We start from the raw sequence: 5,560 nt of genomic DNA on the forward strand, positions 1-5,560 counted from the left end.
CCCCCCCCAAAAAAAGTTAATATCCCCTGTTTGGGAATGTCTTACGACAACTTCAGTCAGTAGCACTGCCCTGGTGGCGGTCAATTTGGTTTGATATCTTTTGTTAGCTGAGCGTCAAACAAGATATCTGGGGGCTCCTGTGGCCTGGAAGTTAAGGTGTTGGCCTATCATTCAAAGGTCCCGGGTTCGAATCCGGGTAGCGACCGAAAAAAATTCTTCTCTTAAATTGTCTCCTTTCACCTCCTTTCCTGCTCTCTAGCAATATTCTGTCGTCTGTTTTCATTTCCTCTTTCTGCCCCCACCCCCTCACTTCCTTTGCCCTCTCCTCTGGGCTCCCGACTCTTTCTTCATCCTTTCTACTGCTACTCGTTGACTCCTTCTTACAGCTGTCTTTCTGCCACACCTCTGATCTTCTGGTAGGAAAGATCTACCACTAGCCTTCTCGGACAAGGGCGAAAAATCTCGGAGGGCCCGTGTGCAAGTTGCGAACGTTAAAGATCCCTTGGTGGTCTAAAATCGAAGAGAGTAGGCTTCAGCCGCCACCCGGGCAACTAATACTATTAGGTGTGTCCCGCCCGTTCATATGACCTTATGCATTTGCGAGCGCTGTAAAACACTTACCCCCAAAAAAAGACAAGATATCTGAAAGTGAGTCGAAAAGTAATCGTTTAGAACCAGCTGTACCGTCGGTGAAGCCAACACCCACACCCCATAGTTATCGTTGGGGCCAACCCCGGATTATCCCCGAATTTATAGTCAATGACATGTTTGTTGACTATACCCTACACAAATTTGATGTTACAACTTGCTGCAAAATACACACAGACAGCGCGTCGCTACGAAATGTATTTTTATCACTGTAGCCATTTCTTACCTACTACCAAAGATCGTGTATAACAAGATAGTTCACACCTCTATTCCGGCACTTATGTATACCGAGAAGACCCGAAAAGACAGCCGAAAAGACCCGAAAAGACAGCAGAAAAGACCCCAAAAGACAGCTGAAAAGACCAAAGAAGACACGAAAAAAACACTAAAGGACCCGAAAAGACATACATGGTTTATTTATTTATTGTTTACTTATTTGTTGCTTATTTATTGCTACTGGCTGCAAAAATAAGCAACTTAACATAGCCACATGGAATGTGAGAACAATTAACCAAAAAGGTAAATTAGATCATATTGAGCAGGAAATGGATAGGATGAAGCTAAATATGTTAGGCCTTTCAGAAGCTAGATCGGAGGGGGCAGGCTTGATTCAAAGAGAATCCAAAACAATTATATATTCAGGAGGAAAAACCCATGAAAGAGGAGTCGGAATTTTATTTGATGAAGCAACAGAAAAGAGCATCAAAGGTTTTTGGGGAGTGTCAGATAGAGCCATCGTGGCTAAATTAGAGGGAAACCCTTTTGACATTGGTGTCATCCAAATATATGCACCAACATCAGAGCACGACAACGAGGAAATTGAGATTTTTTATGAAGACCTTGATAAGGCAATGAAACAGTTAAAATCACAAGATGTAAAGGTAGTCATGGGAGACTTTAATGCCAAAGTAGGAAGTACACGTATCGAAGATATAGTTGGGCCATGGGGACTGGGTAAAGAGAACGAACGAGGAGAACGACTGGTAGAATGGTGCAGAGAAAATAATTTTATGACATCAAACACCTGGTATGAAAATCACACAAGAAGACGAAACACTTGGAAGAGTCCTGGCGATAGAAGCAAAAATCAAATAGACTTCATACTTATTCAGAAACGTTTTAGAAATACTATAAAATCGTCTAAATCACTGTCAGGAGCAGACTGTGATAGTGACCATGTACCAGTCATCTGTAAAATGCGGATACGACTAAAGAAACTCAAAAAGTCAAAGTATCAACCTAGATTTGTTATAGGTCTTTTAAAGACAAATCAAGAACAGAAAGAACGTGTCTCCATAGATGTAAGAAATACATTTCAAGCTTTGGAAAACATTACTAAATCGGAAGAACTATGAAGGAAAATGAAAGACTCAATAATGGAAACTGTGGAAGAAAATATCCCCCAGAAAGCTAAAAAAGGTAATAAAAAATGGATGACCTTGGACATATTAAAACTAACGGAAGACTTTCTTTCTTCTTCTATCTTTTCTCCCACTGCTGACCTCATGTGCAGCAAAAAGAGAGTTCACCCATCCCACAGAGTGGGCGCCTCGTTGACTCTGAGGTGCGACCCGTGCTGAAGGAAACCGGGTACCTGGCTGTTGAGGTGAGATCAGTCTACGGACTGTCTCTCGCCAACACACCTCTTTGGCCCAGGTTTTCCTCTTAGACGGGAGGGTGGCACGGCCCATGCCACTCAATCGGTTGAAAGCTGAAACCCCATCAAGACCTGGGTCAATCCTGATGAGAGGGTCTTGCACTTTCTCGTGAAGAGTATAGCTCCGGGGTAGCCTTGGCACAGCTCCGGTTATCCCAGCAATGTGTCCCCTTGTTGGGCTCGGTGGCGGGCGGGAAGCCCCGGAGTGGAATCACCTAAAAAAAACTCATATGGATACTACTAAAACCCCTAAAGACCCTTTCCCAGTTCCCAACGTTCATTAAAAAGTCTCGGCTCGCGGGAGCGGGTGCGGCCGCCGAGCCGAGCAAAAATTCTAAATAATAATATAGTAAAATGACCTTTACCGATGCCTCCCTCCTCCCTCCTCCCAAGGAGCTTCCGAGGCAACCGTACGTGGCCATCTCCAGTTCAACAGACGCACAGAGAAAGATTACTGATCTGAACTTCTTTAAGACAGGAGATACGCTACGAAAGTTCTGGGATACATCCCCACATGCGTACAGAAACTTTTCTGTGGTGCACTCCTTGTCAAGTGCGCAACTGAAGACTAAGTGACCAAACTCCTGGATACCACGACCTTCGGCGGTATTCCATGTAAGTCCGAGCGATACCAGACATGTAACCTCTTGAAGGGCGTCGTCCGCAGCCATGAGCTGAAAGGCTGCTCCATGGAACAAATTGTGGAGCACTGTGAGGGAGTGGTCGAAGCCCGCTGGATTACTCTTCAATTTTCAGGTCTTTTCGGGTCTTTTCGGGTCTTTTCGGTTTTTTGGGGTGTCTTTTGGGGTCTTTTCGGGTCTTTTCGGGTCTTTACGGGTGTCTTTTCGGGTCTTTTGGGGTGTCTTTCCGGTCTTTTAGGGTCTTTTCGTGTGTCTTTTCGGGTCTTTTCGGGTCTTTTCGGGTCTTTTGGGGTATCTTTTCCGGTCTTTTCAGGTCTTTTCGGGTGTCTTTTCGGTTTCTTCGGGTCTTTTCAGGTGTCTTTTCGGGTCTTTTCGGGTCTTTTCGGGTCTTCTCGGTATAAATAAGTGCCCCTCTATTCGGGCCAGTTAAAAGAGTGTCCTCAAAATTCGGTAGCGCCCTTTTCGAAAAAGCGCTGACTTTGGAACCAGAGTTTGCCTACAGGTGTGAAAAACAATAAAATTGAAACTAACAAACTGTTATTCCTATTTTTCTTCTGGAGAAACAAAGGGAGCTTCAAATCAAAGACTGCAGCGCAATCTGAAGCAATGCAGAGACTTCCGAGGACACTTTTTTGGCTGAGTGAACAATCTTGTTATGTACAATGTTTTGCTACTTCACTACTAGATACCTTTGCCTACCCACCGACCATCAGAGACACTAAAATCTTAAACTAAGAAAATGTCCAAGTCTAGGAGCCTGTCCAACTCCAAATTATCGATCGTCCTTTGGCAATCAGTGAAGTTTTTCACGTGATACATGTCATGTGATCCAACGACATGTGTTTTCTACTGCCAGAGGTAGCCTAGAGGGAGGTGGGTGAAGAGAGAATGAGAGACAGGGAGAGAGAGAGAGAGAGAGAGAGAGAGAGAGAGAGAGAGAGAGAGAGAGAGAGGGAGAGAGAGAGAGCTTACAGTTTATACAATCACGTAAAATGCGTCTCTAGACAACGAGATAAAGTTGAGTTTATGGTGGAAAAACACACTTTCCTAACTCTACTAGATTATGTTCTTATCAATCGTTTTATTTGGTCGTGTCAGCGATATATCCATCTATCCATCTTACTCTACCCTCTCTCTCTCTCTCTCTCTCTCTCTCTCTCTCTCTCTCTCTCTCTCTCTCTCTCTCTCTCTCCCTCTACTCTCTCTCTACTCTCTCTCTCTTCCTTCTTCCCCTTCCTCCTCCTTCCCCTCCTCCTCTCTCCTCCTTTTCTCTTTCCATTCCACCATCCTTTCTCTCTCTCTCCCCCCCTCTCTCTCTCTCTCTCTCTCTCTCTTTCTCTCTCTCTCTCTCTCTCTCCCTCTCTCTCTCTCTCAGAGCCCAGGTTAGCTCTGACACATTGGGTCGATACATCCCACCTTTTAAATCATCATTTTTTCTAATGTAAGTGTTTACACCCCCATCGACTCAATTTGGATCATTCAGGAGGCGGGCTTCGACCCTGCGTGCCAGGACCTGCCTTGGTTAAAAAGGAAGCAACGTACCAGCAGAAAGACCTTGGTACTCGATCAAATTTCTCCCAACATGGAGAAACTAACTTCGGTTTTTGCATGCGACGCTGAAGTGCCTAACTACAACACCACAGATGCCGTGCCGATCTAAATGATCTAATTGTGTCAATGGAAGTGTAAAAAATTAACACACATTAGGTTTGTTGGGTTTTTTGGGTTGTTTTTGTTTTTGTTTTTTTGTGTGTTTTTTTTTTTGGGGGGGGGGGGTTACATCGTCTATGTCTATATGTTGACCTGAGTCCAATTTCACACAACGCTCCCTATTTATATCAACGCTTACTGCAAAAGACAAACTTACAGAACATAGATTGTGTTGTCACACTCCCACAATAATAATATATCAATGTATGCTCATTTAGATAAAAGCCAGTGCAGACTACTAAACTGTTCCCATTCTTTTCCTTTCTTGTTTCTAATTCTTTGTTTATTCCTCAGCAAAAAAATGGTTGGAAACTCACTTTTAATCTCAAATTCAAGCCTCCAGACTGCTATCACCCCCCTCCCACACACACACACACACACACACACACACACACACACACACACGCCTCTCTCTCTCTCTCTCTCACACACACACACACACACACACACAATCTGTCTCTTTTTCTTAGCCTCTGTCTCTCTGCCTCTCTCTCTCTCTCTCTCACACTCTCTCTCTCTCTCTCTCTCTCTCTCTCTCTCTCTCTCTCTCTTTCTCTCTTTCTCTCTCTCTCATTCCTTCTTGTTCCTCTACCTATCTATCTATCACTCTGTCTATCTATCTATATATCTATCTATCTATCTACCTATCTATCTATCTATCTATATATCTATCTATCATCCTCTCTTTCTACAGGTGACCAACACATTCACACAGACACACACACACACGCGCGCGCGCGCGCGCGCATAAACACACTCAAACACACACATGCACACAGGCTCGCCTGCACACACACACACACACACACACACACACACACACACACACACACATGCCATGCCCCACCCACACGCGAGAGCGCAACTAAGAGAGTAATAAGAAAATATAAACTGACCCCTCTTT

This window comes from Aplysia californica, unplaced genomic scaffold, assembly GCF_000002075.1.
Source record: "Aplysia californica isolate F4 #8 unplaced genomic scaffold, AplCal3.0 scaffold00123, whole genome shotgun sequence".
Lineage (NCBI taxonomy): Eukaryota > Metazoa > Mollusca > Gastropoda > Aplysiida > Aplysiidae > Aplysia > Aplysia californica.